The 19,969-nt window shown below is 35.0% G+C and overlaps 1 protein-coding gene and 1 pseudogene across 15 annotated transcripts in view; one reads left to right on the top strand and one right to left on the bottom strand.

Annotated features, from left to right (window-relative positions):
- FUT8 (fucosyltransferase 8) overlaps positions 1 to 19,969 on the bottom strand; it is a 310,615-nt gene that overhangs the window by 178,489 nt on the left and 112,157 nt on the right. For 4 of the 15 annotated variants that reach the window (XM_053889508.1, XM_019451537.2, XM_019451535.2 and 1 more), the window contains one exon: positions 16,718 to 16,782. The exons of 10 other annotated variants lie outside the window; for them this stretch is intronic. The gene's annotated coding sequence lies outside the window, so the exon portion shown is untranslated. Of the gene's footprint in view, positions 1 to 10,873; positions 11,017 to 16,717; positions 16,783 to 19,969 lie in introns of all 15 variants that reach the window. One more of the 15 variants, XM_053889502.1, reaches the window with a different exon arrangement.
- LOC128773021 (eukaryotic translation initiation factor 1A, X-chromosomal-like) lies at positions 15,751 to 16,180 on the top strand (annotated as a pseudogene).

Raw genomic sequence — 19,969 nt, 5'->3', positions numbered from 1 at the left:
TACTAAAACATCTATACAAAGAGATATACTTAGTAACGTTTAGCAATATAATCATTAGAGGTTTCATAGAGAATAAGTTTTACAGTCAACTGGAAGAGTGTTTACCCACTTCATCTACTTTTTAGCTGTGACTGTGACCAAATTATTTAATCTCTTTGTAAATTAGTTAAGAACATTCATTTTAAACCAATTAGGGTAGAACATATTAGCTATAATTATTATAGCTATTATTATAATATTTTGATTGAGTCAGACTATTAACTCTGGTTTATTTATTTTGCTAGTTTATTTTTCTTCATGTTTATTTATTTTTGAGAAAGAGAGACAGAGTGTGAGCAGAAGAGGGGCAGAGAGAGAGGGAGACACAGACTCAGAAGGAGGCTCCAGGCTCTTGAGCTGTCAGCACAGAGCCCAACGTGGGGTTTGAACTCACAAACTATGAGGTCATGACCTGAGCCAAAGTCAGACACTTAACTGACTGAGCCACCCAGGTGCCCCTTAACTTGCTAGTTTAAATGAATATTTATAGTAGTCTTGAACTGAGATATTTGTATAAAGTGCTAGTCATGGTGCCTAGCATGTAGAATGGGCTTAATAAATAAAAGCTATGATTATTTATTAGTAAACAAAAAGCAATGGGTTGGCCTTTCTTTATTTCCATAGATTCTCAACCACAAGACGTATAACTTCCTTTACATTAGTCTCAGAAATTATTTTTTTGGATTTGACACCAAAAATAAAGGCAACAAAAGGAAAAATAAACAAATGGGACTACATCAAACTAAAAAGTTTCTATGCAGCAAAGGAAACCATCAATAAAATGAAAAGACAACCTAAGGAATGAGATATAATGTTTGCTAGACATATACCTGATAAGGGATTAATATCCAAAATATATAAGGATCTGAACATATTTTCCCAAAAATGACATATAAATGGCCAACAGGCACTAGAAAAGTTGCTCCCTTTTGGTAGGAATGCCACCTGGTGCAGCCACTCTGGAAAACAGTACAGAGGTTCCTCAAAAAGCTAAAAATAACACAACACTACAATTCAGCAATTGTACTATTAGGTATTTACCCGAAGGACACAAAAATACAGATTTGAAGGGGTATATGCACCCCAACGTTTATAGCAATAGCCAAACTATGGAAAGAGCCCAAATGTGCATTGACTGATGAATGGATAAAGAAGATATGGTATATATAATATAATGGAATATTACATGGCCATCCAAAAGAATGAAATCTTGCCATTTGCAACATGGATTGAGCTAGAATATAATATGCTACATGAAATAAGTCAATCAGAGAGACAAATACCACATGATTTCATTCATATGTGGAATTCAAGAAACAAAACAGATGAATATATATACGGGAAGGGGGAAAAAGAGAAAAGAGGGAAACAAACCACAAGAGACTCAACAATAGAGAACAAATGGAGGGTTGATGGAGGGAGGGAGGTGGGAGATGGGCTAGATGGGTGATGAGTATTAAGGAGGACACTTGTTGTGATGAGCACTGAGTGTTGTATGTAAGTGATGAGTCACTGAATTCTACTCCTTAAACCAATATTGCACTGTATGTTAACTGAATTTTAAATTAAAAAAAAAAAAAAAAGGTGTTCTACATCACAAATCATCAGCAAAATGCAAATAAAAACCACAATGCGGTATCACCTCACACCTGTTAGAATGGCTATTATCAAAAAGACAGAGATAACAAGTGCTGATGAAGATGTAGAGAAAAGGGAACCAAGTGCATTGTTGATAGGAATATAAGTTGGTGCAGCCACCATGGAAAACAGTATGGAGGATCCACAAAAAATTAAAAATAGAACTACCATACAATTAGCAACTCTACTTCTGAGTATTTATCCAAAGGAAGCAAAATCAGTATCTCAAAAATATATCTGCATCCCCACTTTCACTGCAATATTATTTACCATAGCCAAAAGAGAGAACCTAAGTGCCATTGACAGAAGAATGGAAAAAGAAAATGTGGTATACAGTTGATCCTTGAACAACATGGGTTTGAACTGCACAAGTCCACTTATTTGGAAAATTTTAAATATATACATATATTTAAAATATTAATGTATATTAATTATAGCATTTCTGACAACATGGATAGACCTGGGAGGCATTAAGCTAACTGAAATTAGGCACACAGAGACAGACACAGAGTGTATGATCTCACTTTCATGAGAATCTTAAAAAATTCAAACTCATAGATACAGAGAAGAGAAGGTGGTTACTAGAGACAGGACTTGTGAGGTGAGCACACTAAGTGAAGGTGGTCATAAAATACAAACTTCTAGTTATAAGATAATTAAGTCCAAGGAAAAAAAACTCCTAACATTATCCCTGTACTTTTTTAAAAAGTAAAGACAAAGTATTTTATTGTTCTATATATGTATGATGTTATATAATTTATACTTTCAATTTATGATTTATCCCCCTCCCAAAAACTATCAATTATGATTCCTACCCCCTATTACAGATGACAAACTGTAGCTCAAAGGTATTAAATAATTTGCTTAAAGCATTTACAAAGCTAATATATGCTAAGGTCAGACTACAGGTCTTCTGTCTCTAAATTTAATTCCCTTTTCACAACACTATCAGATATGAAAACATATTTAAAGTCACAAAATTAGTAACTAGAGGATACAGGATTTGAAACCAAGTAGGTGAGCCCGTGTGCCTAAGACTCTATTATGCTATTGATGCAAATAATTAAAATATAGATAGATGTTCAAGCTCGTCAGCATTAAAGATACACTAAAGCACATCAAATTAGAAATATTAGATATAGGAGAGGGAGCCAAGATGGCAGAACAGCATGGAAATTTCTTGTGTGTCTAGCATCCACGAAAAACAGCCAGACCAACACTAAACCATCTTGCACACCTAGAAAACTGATCTGAGGATTAACACAACAATCTGCACAACCTGAACCACAGAATTCAGCAGATACACGGCAAGGAGAGGTGAACTGGGGAAGAGAAGCCGCAGAGGGCAGGGAGCCGCTTTTGTGAGCAGAGAGAGGATGGAAATGGGGGGGGGGGTGGAATATGGGAAAGGCAGCCCTCCCCAAAAGCAGCTGGAGAGAAAGTAAAAAATTGGAAACAGCCACAGGGAATAAACTAAAAAAGGAGAGGGTTTAAATTCCATTAAGACTATAAACAGGGAAAGCACAAAGGCTGCAACTCCGCAGCTCAATACCTGGCAGTGCTCTGGTGGGAAGGGCAAATCCCCAAGAGCAGAGTGGGGTCCGGGAGGTTCTCGGGCCACACGGGGAAAAGCAGTTCCACTGCTGGAAGGACATTTGGTAGAGACTGTGAGGCCACCTGGTCCCAGCAGATCCCAGAGAACGAACGGCCACATTTGCTGGGGCTGAAACAAGGTTGTTAAGGGTGAAGCCTAGTGCCAGATGTGTGTTGTGATTTTCCATAGTCCCTGAAACACTGCTGCTACACTATCTCACGAACTTTTTCTGGAGCAGGCTGGCACCTGGCCGCAATCTCTGGGCATCAGCACCAGTACGGCCCCGCGAACTTTCCTGGGGGCGGCCAGCATTCGGCCATTGCTCAGTGAGACCTTCTGCAGAGGGGCAGAACAGGTCAAAGACGCAGTCCCTCAGAAGTAAGGGGGCAGGGAAAACAGCTGCATCTGAGACAAAACTCGGGAGAAAGGTACTACCTGGGGTTTGGTCACAGACAGTGTAAAAGCAGGGAGTGGACAAGAGCTGAAGACAAAGAACAAGTGCACGATTGCTCATTAGGGAGACGAGAATTCCGATACTAGAGACTGGATTGCTGGGTGACACCATTTTCACCGCTCCCATGCATATGCACCTACAAGTGCCACAACAATCCACCCCAGTAAGCTAGAAGCGCCATCTAGTGGAGAACGGAGCTGTTACACTAAGCCCCGCCCTACTGGGCCAACCTTGCTCTTCAAGAACAGAAGTCTCACCACCTGCTTACTTTATGGACTATAAAGTCCTTCACAGTCTGACTTCTAGGGGAAAATGAGGTAATTTCAGTGGTATTTTAGTCTGTTAGCAGGTCCATCTATTCAATTTTCTTTCTTTTTCTTTTTCTCATTTCTTTTCTTTTTCTTGAATACAGAGAGAAAAAAATTAATTTTATTTTCATTAAAAATATTTTTTAACTTTTTTTCTACTATATTCTTTACTTATGTGTAAATTTTTTCAAATTTTACTTTATTTCCATCATTTCATTTTAGTCTACTTCAGTGCATTCATTTTTTCAAATTTTCAAACGATTTGTTTTTCCCCCCCCCCGCCCTTTTTTCTCTAATCTATCAAGCCACTTTCAACACCCAAACCAAAACACACCTAGGATCTAGCATCATTTATTCGCTTTTGTGTGTGTGAGTGTGTGTTTTTAATTTTTTTAATTTTTTTTAATTTTAATTTTTTCTACTTCATTAATTGCTTTTCTCCCTTCAAAATGAAGAAATGAAGGAATTCACCCCAAAACAAAGAGCAGGAAGAAACGACAGCCTGGGACTTAACCAGCACAGACACAAGCAAGATGTATGAACCAGAATTTAGAATCATGATAATAAGAATACTAGTTGGAGTCAAAAATAGATTACAATCCCTTTCTGTGGAGATAAAAGAAGTAAAAACTAGTCAGGATGAAATAAAAAATGCTAAAACTGAGCTGCAATCATGGATGGATGCCGCGGAGGCAAGGATGGATGAGGCAGAAGAGAGGATCAGCAATATACAGGACAAACTTATGGAAAATAATGAAGCAGAAAAAAAGAGGGAGATTAAGGCAAAAGAGCACAATTTAAGAATTAGAAAAATTGGTGACTCATTTAAAAGGAACAACATCTGAATCACAGGGGTCCCAGAAGAGGAAGACAGAAAAATAGGGGCAGAAGGGTTATGTGAGCAAGTAAATCATAGTGGAAAACTTTCCTAACCTGGGAAAAGACACAGACATCAAAATCCAGGAAGCACAGAGGACCCCCATTAGATTCAACAAAAACCAACCATCAACAAGGCATATCATAGTCAAATTCAAAAAATACTCAGGCAAGGAAAGAATCATGAAAGCAGCAAGGGAAAAGAAGTCCTTAACCTACAAGGGAAGACAGATCAGGTTTGCAGCAGACCTATCCACAGAAACTTGGCAGGCCAGAAAGGAGTGGCAGGATATATTCAATGTGCTGAGTCAGAAAAATATGAAGCCAAGAATTCTTTATCCAGCAAGGCTGTCATTCAAAACAGAAGGAGAAATAAAAAGTTTCCCAAAAAAAAATTAAACGAGTTTATGACCACTAAACCAGCCCTGCAAGAAATTTTAAGGGGGACTCTCTAAGGGGAGAAAAGATAGATAGATAGATACATAGATACATAGATAGATAACTACCAAAAGCAACAAAGATTAGAAAAGACAAGAGAACACCACCAGAAACTCCAACTCTACAAGCAACATAATGGCAATAAATTCATATCTTTCAGACTCACTCTGAACGTCAATAGACTCAATGCTCCAATCAAAAGACACAGGGTAACAGAATGGATAAGAAAACAAGATCCATCTATATACTATTTACAAGAGACCCACTATAGACCTAAAGACACCTTCAGATTGAAAGTAATGGGATGGAGAACCACCTATCATGCTAATGGTCAACAAAAGAAAGCCAGAGTAGCCATACTTATATCAGACAATCTAGACTTTAAAATAAAGACTGTATCAAGAGATGCAGAAGGGCATTATATCATAATCAAGGGGTCTATCCACCAAGAAGACCTGACAATTGTAAACATTTATGCGCCAAATTTGGCAGCACCCAAATATATAAATCAAGTAATCGCAAAGAAACTCATTGATAGTAATACCATAATAGTAGGAGACTTCAATACCCCACTCACAACAACGGACAGATCATCTAATAAAAAAATCAACAATGAAACAATGGCTTTGAATGACACACTGGACCAGATGGACTTAACAGATATATTCAGAACATTTCATCCTAAAGCAGCAGAACATACATTCTTCTCCAGTGCACATGGAACGTTTTCCAGAACAGACCACATACTGGGACACAAATAAGCCCTCAGCAAGTACAAAAAGATCGAGATCTTATCGTGCATATTTTCAGACCACAACGCTATGAAACTCAAAATCAACCACAAGAAAAAATTTGGAAAGGTAACAAATATTTGGAGACTAAAGAACATCCTACTAAAGAACGAAGGGGCTAACCAAGAAGTTAAAGAGGAAATTAAAAGTTCATGGAAGCCAATGAAAATGATAACACCACAACCCAAAGCCTCTGGGACACAGCAAAGAGGAAAGTATATAGCAATCCAGGCCTTCCTAAAGAAGGAAGAAAGATCTCAGATACACAACCTAACCTTACACCTGAAAGAGCTGGAAAAAAACCAGCAAATAAATCCCAAAACCAGCAGAAGACAGGAAATAATAAAGATCAGAGCAGAAATTAATGCTATCGAAACCAAAAAAACAGAACAGATCAATGAAACCAGAAGCTGGTTCTTTGAAAGAATTAACAAAATTGATAAACCACTAGCCAGTTTGATCAAAAAGAAAAAGGAAAGGACCCAAATAAATAAAATCAAGAATGAAAGAGGAGAGATCACAACCAACACAGCAGAAATAAAAAAAATAGTAAGAGAATATTATGAGCAATTACATGCCAGTAAAATGGGCAATCTGGAAGAAATGGACAAATTCCTTGAAACATACACACTACCAAAACTGAAACAAAAAGAAATAGAAAATTTGAACACACCAATACCCAGTAAGGAAATCGAATTAGTAATCAAAAATCCAAAAAAAAAAACAAGAGACCAGGGCCAGATGACTTTCCAGGGAAATTCTACCAAACATCTAAGGAAGAGTTATCACCTAATCTCTTGAAGGTGTTCCAAAAAATAAAAATGGAAGGAAAACCCAAACTCATTCAATGAAGCCAGCATTTCCTTGATTCCAAAACAAGACAGAGACCCCACTAAAAAGGAGAACTATAGACCAATTTCCCTGATGAACATGGATGCAAGAATCCCCAACAAGATATTAGGCAACCGGAACTAACAATACATTACAAAAATTATTCACCACGACCAAGTAGGATTTATACCTGGATGCAGGGCTGGTTCAATATCTGCAAAACAACTAACGTGATTCATCACATCAATAAAAGAAAGGACAAGAACCATATGATCCTTTCAATAGATGCAGAGAAAGCATCTGACAAAATACAACATCCTTTCTTGATAAAAACCCTCAAGAAAGTAGGGATAGAAGGATCATACCTCAAGATAATAAAAGCCATATATGAATGACCTAACGCTAATATCTTCAATGGGGAAAAACTGAGAGTTTTTCCCCTAAGGTCAGGAACAAGACAGGGAGGTCCACTCTCTCCACCGTTATTAAACACAGTATGGGAAGTCTTAGCTTCTGCAACCAGACAACACAGAGAAATAAAAGACATCCAAATCAGCCAGGAGATCAAACTTTCACTCTTTGCAAATGACATGATACTCTATATGGAAAACTCAAAAGATTCCACCAAAAAACTGCTAGAACTGATTCATGAATTCAGCAAAGTTGCAGGATATAAAATCAACACAAAGAAATCGGCTGCATTCCTATACACCAATAATGAAGCAACAGAAAGAGAAATCAAGGAATCAATCCCATTTACAATTGCATCAAAAACAATAAAATACCTAGGAATAAATCTAACCAAAGAGATGAAAATCTATACACTGAAAACTGTAGAAAGCTTATGAAAAAACTGAAGAAGACACGAAAAAATGGAAAAAGATTCCATGCTCCTGGATAGGAAGAACAAATATTGTTAAAATGTCGATACTACCCAAAGCAATCTACATATTCAATGCAATCCCTATCAAAATAACACCAGCATTCTTCACAGAACTACAACAAATAATCCTAAAATTTTTATGGAACCAGAAAAGACCCTGAATAGCCAAAGCAATCTTGAAAAAGAAAACCAAAGCAGGAGGCATCACAATCCCAGACTTCAAGCTATACTACAAAGCTGTAATCATCAAGACAGTATGGTACTGGCACAAGAACAGACACTCAGATCAATGGAACAGAATAGAGAACCTAGAAATGGACCCACAAATATATGGCCAACTAATCTTTGACAAAGCAGGAAAGAATATCCAATGGAATAAAGGCAGCCTCTTCAGCACGTGGGGCTGGGAAAACTGGACAGCGACATGCAGAAGAATGAACCTGGACCACTTTTCTTACACTATACACAAAAATAAACTCAAAATGGATGAGAAACCTAAATGTAAGACAGGAAACCATCAAAATCCTCGAGGAGAAAGCAAGCAAAAACCTCTTTGATCTTGGCCGCAGCAACTTCTTACTCAACGCGTCTCCAGAGGCAAAGGGAAACAAAAGCAAAAATGAACTACTGGGACCTCATCAAAAAAAAATAAAATATCTTCTAATATTTTCATCAAATAAAAAGCTTCTGCACAGCAAAGGAAACAATCAGCAAAACTAAAAGGCAACCAACAGAATGGGAGAAGATATTTGCAAAAGGCCTATCAGATAAATGGTTAGTATCCAAAATCTACAAAGAACTTATCAAGCTCAACACCTAAAAAACAAAGAATCCAGTGAAGAAATGGGCAAAAGAATAGACACTTCTCCAAACAAGACATCCAGATGGCCAACTGACACATGAAAAAAATGCTCAACATCACTCATCATCAGGGAAATACAAATGAAAACCACAATGAGATTCCACATTACACCTGTCAGAATTGCTAACATTAACAACTCAGGCAACAACAGATGTTGGCAAGGATGCGGAGAAAGAGGATCTCTTTTGCATTGTTGGTGGGAAGACAAGCTGGTGCAGCCACTCTGGAAAACAGTATGGAGGTTCCTCAAAAAACTAAAAATAGAACTACCCTACGACCCAGCAATTGCACTACTAGGTATTTATCCAAGGGATACAGGTGTGCTGTTTTGAAGGGACACATGCACCCCAATGTTTATAGCAGTGTTATCAACAATAGCCAAAGTATGGAAAGAGCCCAAATGTCCACCAATGGATGAATGGATAAAGAAGATGTGGTGTATACATATACAATGGAGTATTACTTGGCAATCAAAAAGAATGAAATCTTACCATTTACAACTACATGGATGGAACTGGAGGGTATTATGCTAAGTAAAATTAGTCAGTGAAAGACAAAAATCATATGAATTCACTCACATGAGGACTTTAAGAGACAAAACAGGTGAACATAAGGGAAGGGATACAAAAATAATATAAACAGGGAGGGGGACAAAACAGAAGAGATTCATAAACATGGAGGACAAACAGAGGGCTACTGGAGGGGGTGTGGGAGGGGGGATGGGCTAAATGGGTAAGGAGCACTAAGGAATCTACTGAAATCATTGTTGCACTATATGCTAACTAATTTGGATGTAAATTTAAAAAAAATAAAATTTAAAAAAAGTGAAACGACAAACAAACAAAAAAAAAAAATAGCAGGGACAGCAATGTCCTGTGCCAAGTAGACACCAAATTAAAGTATTTAATAATAGTTACTATTTATGTAACAAATGCCCAGTTCTCCCTTGTCAAATCTTTCCAGTGCCAGCAAATGTCAAGATGCCCAAAATGTCCAACATAGAACCTTACCCTAAACATTCAGGGTGCTTTAGAGAAAAGAACGCAATTGCTATAGCTGTCACCACTCCTAGTTGAGGACACATTATTTCCTTTCTTCTTAAATTCTTCCATTTTTCCAAAGAAGGATTTAAAGGGGAAGGAAAATTATATTTGTAAAGTATTAACATCCTTATTGAAATATAATTCACACATCATAATTTACTCATTTAAAGTGCACAATTCAGTTGTGTATATTATTAATTGTTTAATTATGGGAAAATTGGCCAAAAAAAGAAATATTAAATATATATTAGTGAACATGTACTAAATACTAAAAAACTAATGATTATATAATGGAATATTATATTGTCATCACCAAAGGGAACTTATTATTGAAGATGATGTTTTTTCCCATAGAATGGAGATTTGAGGGTATGTAGTTATTTTCCACACCACTCGAGTTCTATGTACCTCCTAGGAAAATCTAAAAATAAAGATAAAAAAAGAAATAAGGTGACAAAAAGTGGCATGAGTAAAGTATGTACTGTAATTAATATTTATTAACCTTTAAATAAAAATTAAACAGGGGCCCCTGGGTGGCTCAGTCGGTTAAGCACCGACCTGAGATCAGGTCATGATCTCACTGTTCATGGGTTTGAGCACCACTTCAGGCTCTGTACTGACAGCTCAGAGCCTGGAACCTGCTTCGGATTCTGTGTCTCCCTCTCTCTCTGCTCCTTCCCCACTCATGCTCTCTCTCTCTCTCTCTCTCAAAAATAAACATTAAAGAGCAAATTAAAAAAATTTTTAAATAAAAATTAATCAGAGATAAATGGAAAGGAATGAATAGATCCACAAGGTAAAAACAAAGGTAAAGAATATATAGCACGTCTAATAAATTACAGTGAAACATAACACCTTCTGCAGTCTTTCTAGACCTGTTATTCCATACTATCCAAATAAAACTAAAACAAAGATTGGGCAACATGACTAAAGAAATTGTAAAATTCTCAACTAAGGCATCTAAACATTTTTCCATCCAAAGCTACCGAATTAAATGTGTCAAATCAATTATTGTGGTGTCACAGAAACCATTAAAATGTGAGAGCCCAAGTATGAGTGCATATGTAATTTTTTTGGAATCTTCTTTATGTAAAGAAGTGAACGAATATGGGGTACCTGGGTAGATAGTTAGTTGAGTGTCCGATCCCAGGGTCATGGGATCAAACCTCGTGTCAGGCTCCGCGCTGAGCAAGGGGCCTGCTTAGGATTCTCTCTCTTTCCCTCTGCCCCTTTCCCCTGCTTGTGCTTTCTGTCTCCCTCTAAAAAATTAATTAATTAATTAATTAATTAATTAATTAAATATATCAGTGATTTGCTGTGTAGGCTCCAAAATCTTTTCTCAACCTCTTCCACAGAAAATGGCTAATTCAATGTTCTCTAACATTTTTTTCAAATTTGTCAATCCAAAATTTTGAGAGAAGACACTTGAAGTGTCATTAACAAAAAGGAACTTACCAGTAAAAAAAAAACTACAGTTATATATACATCATTTAACAATAGCACAAGCCAACAACAGTAGCCTATAAAAAGATGTTAATATTCTAAAGACAAGAATGACTTATGGCCCACCCATCAATTTCACCAGTTCTTCTAACTACCCCCAATATCCAACAAAACGTGATTTGATAACTAATTGTTCACATGTCACTGAACTATTAAATATTTTCTTTTTTCCCATAAAGTAAGTTTCATATTTCCTATTAATCTAATAAAATTTCACCAGTATGATCAACATAGATCCACAATCCCTTAGTCAGTTAGTGTTAGTCTCCAATTCTCTTTGTATTTTCAATCCCCTCTACACACACACCCCTAACACAAACCATTAAACCTCAAAAGTACTTTCTTATTTATACTGTTTCCCCTCAGTATAAGAATATGGTTTTGCACATTACAGAATACCCCAACACAACAGCAGCTTGGCTAAACAAGATTGAGGTTTACTTTTTCTTTTGTAAATATTGTCTAAAGATTAGCCATGTAGAGATGGTGTTTGCACAGTATCCTCAGGGACCCAAGTTTCTAACTTTCTCTTCTACCATTCTCCATCCCCAGCTTCCATCATCGAGATCACCTCACAGTCCAAAATGTTTGCTAAAGCTCCATTTATCATGCATACAATAAAGGTCAAAAAGGAGAAACTGAATGACAAAATGGGATCACCTCCAGCTGAGTTACTGACCTTTACAAGCACGCACACACACACACACACACACATAATACTTCTGCTTTTATCTCTTTTGCCAGTACTTAGTCACTCAGCTAGGAAATAGCCCTTCCTTCAAAGCTTCAATATGCCTACCTTTAAGGAAAAACAAAAACAAAAACAAAAAAAAATTCTATTAGTATAGAAGAGAAAAACAGGGGGCGCCTGGGTGGCTCAGTCGGTTAAGTGTCCGACTTCGGCTCAGGTCATGATTTCACGGTCTGGTCCGTGAGTTCAAGCCCCGCGTCAGGCTCTGTGCTGACAGCTCGGAGCCTGGAGCCTGCTTCAGATTCTGTGTCTCCCTCTCTCTCTGACCCTCCCCCGTTCATGCTCTATCTCTGTCTCAAAAATAAATAAACATTAAAAAAAATTAAAAAAAAAAAAGGAGAAAAACAGATTTTAAGTTTGAGTAGAATACTAGCAGCCTGCATCATACATCCCTATTCATTTTTCACATCTTCTGAGTAACCCTTGATATTTGGGAGAAGTTTTGTATCGTATCTTTAATCAATACAGCTAATGTAAAAGCTTTCCCCACTAAATGCTTTTACTTCCTTGGCCATCTATGGCGTGTGGCCAATCCCAAACTATACTGATACTACGATAGATACAGTTAAGATTACAATTCTGAAGTCTTATTGGATAGGATTTTTCATCTACCACATCTTGTGCATCATCTGGAATATAAAAGTTGATCTGTTTTGTACAAGTGACCTAATAGAATGCTGGAACTCACTCTGTGTCTTAACCAATTAGCAAATCAATGGAGCTCCAGTGTGGTATCTTTTCTTATAAATCTGGGATCTTATTCCACAGACATAATTACTGCATGATCAAAACTGCCATCAATCCATTATAGTACTTCATATACTGAACATGTAGTAGGTCCCCATGCAAAGTGATCTATTTATTCAGTCAGGCCTCATAATAACCCTATTATGTTATTTTTGTTCATTTATATAAAATAACAATAGCAAGCATTTATTGAGTATTTAGTATGTGCCAGGCTTACTCATAGCATTTTACAGATAAGTACTATTATTATCTGTAGATGAGGAAGAGGAGGCAATAAAGTTAGTAACTTGCCCAAAGTCACATAGCTTATAAGTAGCACAGCTAGAATGCATGTCCTCACAAACACTCCAGAGCCCACTCAATTAACTACTATACTATAATAATATCAAATAAACCAGCAGAGGTTAAGTAACTTGCCTAAGGTCACAAAACCAGGAGTCAAGATTCACAGATCTATCTTTTTGATTCCAAATGAATCAAAGCAATATGGTTTGACTGACCAAGGGATCATTACTCTTTAGGGGCAAAGTTACAAGAGAACAACACTATCAAAATAACAAACATAATCCATAAATTTCAACCATAACCAGTTTAGGAGGATGAAGTGCAGTGCATCCGTGCTGCCTAGGCAACACTACAGGTGACGCATCTCTTTTAGTAACAGACCAAAATAAAAGCAGCTTTGGCAAATGTTTCTAGTAACTACATTAGTTTGAATAATCATTCATATCTAAAAGATCTTGAATACTTAGATGTCTGTATTTTACATCTGCTGTCAAAAAATGAAAGAGTAAACAGCCTTCTACATCACATTCAAAGGATATATCTAAAAGCAGTAATTTTTAAAGACATTAGAAAAAGTTTTTAAGAAATAATAAAAAGTAACAGAATCAGACATTTTGTTGCCATCTGTCAGAACTCAGGAATTTATAGTTCTCTCACCTATAATTACAACCTTGACCCTCATCTTCTGAGAGATATGTATATTATGGCTATACATTTCTTAAGTATTTTTTTCTTAAGATTTATGATGTACAATTCTAATGCCAATCAAAAATGCCTGTGTTAAGCCTGAGCATACAACATATAAATCACAATGCTACTACTACTGGCTCATTTTCAAATACTCCCCTAAGAATTGCAAGTCTGTCTTCCAAGAACAGCATAGACACATAATGACTATCAGATGGAATACCTTGCATGTAGTACAGTAAATGAAATACTGTAAGTATTAATGATAAAGAATTAAGCTCATGTCACCAACTGAATCAACATAAGCATGTCAGTCATTCACTCTTTCCTAAGGACCTCAAATCCTATAAAAAATTTTTTCAGCTCAATATACTGTTCTTCATCAAGCACATCCTTTTTTTTCGTTATTCCAGACTTAATGAGACATTCTCAATTAACTTCATATCAGTTCATGTTTATACTCTATTTCCAATTACCAATGTTTTAAAACTCATTGAAGGAATTTTAAAGAAATAATGAGCGGTACTGAACTTATACTATTTCAGTGTATCCTTAATAGATGAAACAAGACATTTTAAAAATATTTTTAGTGTTTATTTATTTATTTTTGAGACAGACAGAAAGCAGGGGAGGGGAAGAGAGAGAGAATGGAAGGAAGAGAATCCCAAGCAGGCTCCACACACAGTGCAAAGCCAGACATGGGGCTCGATCCCACCACCACAAGCTCACGACCTGAGCCAATATCAAGTGTAAGCACTTAAACCAACTGGGCCACCCAGGTGCCCCAAAAATATTTTTATTAGTAAAAAGTTACTATTTATTTTAAGGGGTCTTTTTTATACTGATTCTGATAGAAAAGGAGGAAGGAAGCTTTGAAGGAAGGAAGGAAGGAAAGAAGGAAGGAAGGAAGGAAGGAAGGAAGGAAGGAAGGAAGGAAGGAAGGAAGAAAAGTATCATAAAACAGCAAGTGATCTTCAGTGAGGCATAAAAGTACCAAAAGGAATCAGCTATTATAAATCATTAGAATTACACCAACTTTAATTTAATGCATCAGTTGACTGGTAACTAATATTAGATGAGAAGCAGCCAAGGCAGCTTTTATTTACAGCTATGTGTGGAAGAATAACAGAAATGTTGTTGCTAAGATCAATTTAATTTAAGCAACATTTAAAAATGAGTTTTTACACATAATGGTATTTGAACACAATTTGAAATGAGCAGGATGTATCATTTGCTAAGAATATCATTCTTCATTTTAAAAGTGTTAAGAAATCTCTACTTTCACCACAAGGCAGTAATAGGACCCAGAATTAACCTTCCAAATGTAAACAACTAGAAAACTGGAAAAACTATGTATCTGACTTTGGAAAACAGGCAGCACCAAAAGGATTCCTAAAAAAAAAGGGGGGGGGGGGGGGGAGGTGAGACCTATAATTACCTGGGGTTCTTTCTGAAAGCACTTTTGAAATTACAGTATGTTGAAGGGGAAAACCCAAAAGAGAGAGAGAGACAGAGAGAGACAGAGAGAGAGAGAGATTCCCCTTAAATTACCTGAATAACAATCTATATGTGCATAGGCTGAAAACCCATAAGGTTGAGCAAAAACACGTTCTAGGAAAGAAAAATTATCAGGTTTTATTGATGATATGAGAGCTCACAGAGGGCCAAGAATCATTCAAGTTCTTAAAAGCAAGATAGAGTCCACTGAATCCTTGGTGCATTCAGTAAAGACACAAAGAGAGATCCACCTTAGTAATGAGGCTAAGAAAGTACAAGAGTAAAGGTTACCTCTAGAGCTGCCCTAGAAAACCTAAACACATTAATATACATGGAAAGAGAAGGGGGAAGGAAATAAATTTGCTGCCACTGAGTCCATCTCAGAAAAGCTCAGTCTGAAAACTCTCCCTCACCTGCAGAGTGCTACATCACACTGCATGCTAGGTCATTCCATGTGCCATTTGGAAGAACAGCTGCCACTGCCATCACAGGAAAGGAGACCATGATGCCATGAGGCATTGCCATGACCAAGAATAAAGGTAGGGGTAAAAACAGGTACAGGGGTAAGAGTGAAAATGACCCTGAAAAAAGCTGGTGTGTAAACAGGATGAATAAGTATAACTCAGTAATCAAAATGTTGGGAAATGTACAATTAGAAGCAATGTGTCTTGGTGGTGTGAAGAGGTTATGTCTTATGAACTTGTCTTATGTCTTATGAGGAAAATAATTTGAATAAATACCTCAGACAGTATACTGGTCTGCCAGATGATGAGGATAACAAAGCTGATGTAATTTTAAAATACAATGCAGATGAAGGTATAAATCTGAAGGCATGTGGCAAGCTTCCAAAATATGCTGAAATCAATGAAACAGATATATTTGGCACTGGAGATGATGATGAAATCCAATTTGATGATACTAAAAATGATGATAAAGACCATGATGATATCTAAATTGAACTCAAATGTTTTATATTCCAAGTTTTCTAAGGATTAAATCCCAAAGGAGATCTGACTTCCTTCTTTTAAAAGTTAATCAGACTTTTATGTAGCTTAGTCATTTTATCACGGCATCCCTTTCCTAAATGAATACATGAACTCCTGATGCTCAATTCTTGGGAGAAATTCTTATGTCCTCCTGATTATTCTCTCATTAGTTAGATAAAAACTTTGATACTGTTAACAAGTAATTTTAAGAAGTAAACTTTCAGAGAATCCAATGTCTGATTCTAAAGTCCTATGTTCTTAATCATAACTCCATTTAAAAAGGGGGGGGTAATGTCTACATGATAGTATATTAGAAGATTAATGGGAAATCCCATCATGCAAAAGAAAATGTTCCAGTGTAAAGAACACTGGAATAGGAATAACAATATCTGTCTTACAGATAAGAAAATCAAGGCATTTACGGGTGGATTAATGAATTAATTTAAAGGTGTTAATGGTGTCACACAGCCAGCAAGTATCAAAAAGGCAATTCAACCCAGCTACCTGATTCCAGATTCTACTGCAAGGTTTTCCACAGCCAAGTATCTTCCCATGTCTAGACCAGACATCTGAAACAAAAGGATCCCTATTAAGAGTAAGAATAAGAGATAATATCTTTGCCATTACAAGAACACTACTAATTAACAGTGACTTTGGAAGAATCATTCTACCTACCTAAAGAACTCACTTGCTTCCTATGATCTACAAAGACTTCCGCAGCTTGAAATATTTATAGTATGAACTTTAAAAGGCAGGGGTGGGGTGGGGTGGGGGAATTCCTTCAAAATTCTCCCTCTTCTTTCATGAATTTATCCATATTTATCCAGTGCCCCACTCCTGCCATGTGTTGGGCACTACACTGAGTGCCAAGTATACAATGATGACAAAAGAGAGATAATCCCCTTTTTAGTGGATCACAGAATCTACTGGGAAAGGAAAAATGAGACAAATAATTACACAACTAATTTCTTATGTTCTAAAATATGCAGAGCCTACACCCAACACAGGGATTTTGAACCTGTTGTCTGAAACACACTTACCCAAATATACACCATAGTTCTTTCCTCATCAAATTCGGGTCACAACTCAAGTATTACCTTCTCAATAAAACTTTCCCTGACCATTCTACATAAAAATGGTACACTCCCCACTCCAACATTCCCTATCACCTTTCCTGATGTACTTACTTTTGTCTAGAATACTTATCACCATTAAACATTTGTTTGTTTAGTATCTGTATCCCCAGTGGAATATAAGATCCATAAGATCAATAATTTGTCTCTGTTGACTGGTATCACTCAAAGCCTAGAACAGTGCCTATCAGACACTAAATATTGTTGACTAATGAATAAATGAGTGCAATGAAGGAAAGCCTAAGCATAGTGGCAATGTATAAAAGGAGAAACCATTAATTTCATTAGACTAACATATACAAAATTATTATTGTATTTATGTATGTAAATAATACTATTTATAAATAGTATTATACTATAAAATATATATAAATAGTATTTATAAATATATAAATAGTATTATATATAGTATTATATATTATTTTATAATATTATTATATTAATTAATAAATTAATTAATAAATTGATATTAATATTATATTATAATATTATATTATATATTATTATATTATAATAATATGTTATTATATTATATATTATATATAAAATAGTATTATATATAATACTAATATATAAATAGTATTTATATAAATATAAATTTATATTTATATTTAAATATTTATATTTATATTTATAAATATAAATACATTTAATATTTTTTATAAAATATAAAAATTTTATATTTAAATTTTTATATTTAAATTTTTTATTTTTATAAAATATAAAATATTTTATATTTTAATATAAAATTTATAAATTTTACATTAAAGGCAGGGTTGAATTGCCTTTCTTGATACTTGCTGGCTGTGTGACACCATTAACACCTTTAAATTAATTCATTAATCCACCTGTAAATTTAAATATTTATATTTATATTTAAATTTATATTTATAAATATATAAATAGTATTGTATATAATACTAATATATAAATAGTATTATAAATATATAAATAGTATTATACTATTTATATACTATATATATAAATATATATATTTATATATTTCTATATTTATTATATATATAATAATATATTATATATATAATATATAAATATTATATAAATATATATTATATATATAAGTATATAAAATATTATATAAATATATATATTTCTATATATATATAATACTATATATATACTATATATATAAATATATATATACTATATATATATAGTATTCTACTATATATAAATAGTATTAAAATACCAATTATAATTAAAATACCAATTATAAATGTTATCTATCATTCATGTACATAGTATTAATTTTGTTTCAGTGTTTCTGTTAATTTCTTTCTTATATTTTAAACATTTAAAGTATAACAATGATTTACTGCTAAATTCATATTTTTATTCTAGAAAGGAGTCAACATCTAACAAAATGACTTATTCTCCATTCTATAAACCATCTCACCTTTAAAAAATGAAGACAAGATGAGATGTACTATTCTACCCAGATTTGATATTATCATACTCATTGAACTGGAACAGGCATCTTATTTTTCAGAAATGAAAAAGTAAAAAAAAAAGAGAGAGAAAGGAACTTAAAATCATCTTCTAAGGTTTACAGTTTGATCTCTTTGCTTCATATGCTGTGTTGAGATTTTATACAATTATGGCACTTACAGCTAACATCTGGAAAAGAAATTGTCTCAAATTTGGTGTATCACAGTCCAAAGAACTATGTGCCCTGACAAAACTCTTGTTTTGAAAAAGAATAATACTTCTTTTTATACCTAAGCAATGTTAACCTATCATTTAAACAAGAATGTAATAATCATTTAAAAATCATTTTAAAAAGATAAATAGACCCTAAAACAGTTTTCAAATTCAATCAATTATCATTTGAAGCTTCAATAATTAGAGTCGACATGATCTTCCAGAGGATAAAAAACAGTGAAGTTGCTATAGTATTTCGAGTAAAATTTGTTTGTTATGAATAATCTACGTGTACAATGGAATTTTTCATGAGTTCTCTAATGTCCTGATAAAAACACAACTTACTGCAAGAAATTAGAAAGAAAATAGTCATGAAAAAATAATTTCCTATAATCTGCTCTATTATACTTTGAAAACCTAAGAATATTGACCAACAATAACCAGGACTCCCAAAACACATGTATTCTCTCCCTTAATTAAGAAAATCAGTAATCCTACTAAGCAAAGAAGAAAGCAAAAAGAAATCTTCAGATAAAAAAAATGCAGTTCAATCTAATAACATCTATTAATATCTATATCCTTGGGGCACCTGGGTGGCTCAGTCAGTTAAGCGTCTGACTTCGGCTCAGGTCATGATCTCACAGTTCATGGGTTTGAGCCCTGTACGGGGCTCTGTGCTGATGGCTCAGAGCCTGGAACCTGCTTCAGATTTTGTGTCTACCTCTCTCTCTGCCCCTCCCCTGCTCATGGTCTGTCTGTCTGTCTGTCTCTCTCTCTCTCTCTCTCTCTCTCAAAAATAAACATGTAAAAAAAAATTTTTTTAATCTACATCCAAACTTGAGTTTTCAAACACACAAAAAAACTAAAGAATGTTTTCAGTTCTCCATCATCTACTTATGTAGACATCCTCAGTTCCCCATCATCTACTTATGTAGATATCCTCAAAGTATCTATAAAACAA

The sequence above is a fragment of the Panthera pardus genome, unplaced genomic scaffold (genome assembly GCF_024362965.1).
Source record: "Panthera pardus isolate Hobbes unplaced genomic scaffold, ASM2436296v1 HiC_scaffold_24, whole genome shotgun sequence".
Lineage (NCBI taxonomy): Eukaryota > Metazoa > Chordata > Mammalia > Carnivora > Felidae > Panthera > Panthera pardus.
This window is presented reverse-complemented; position numbering and strand designations above follow the sequence as displayed.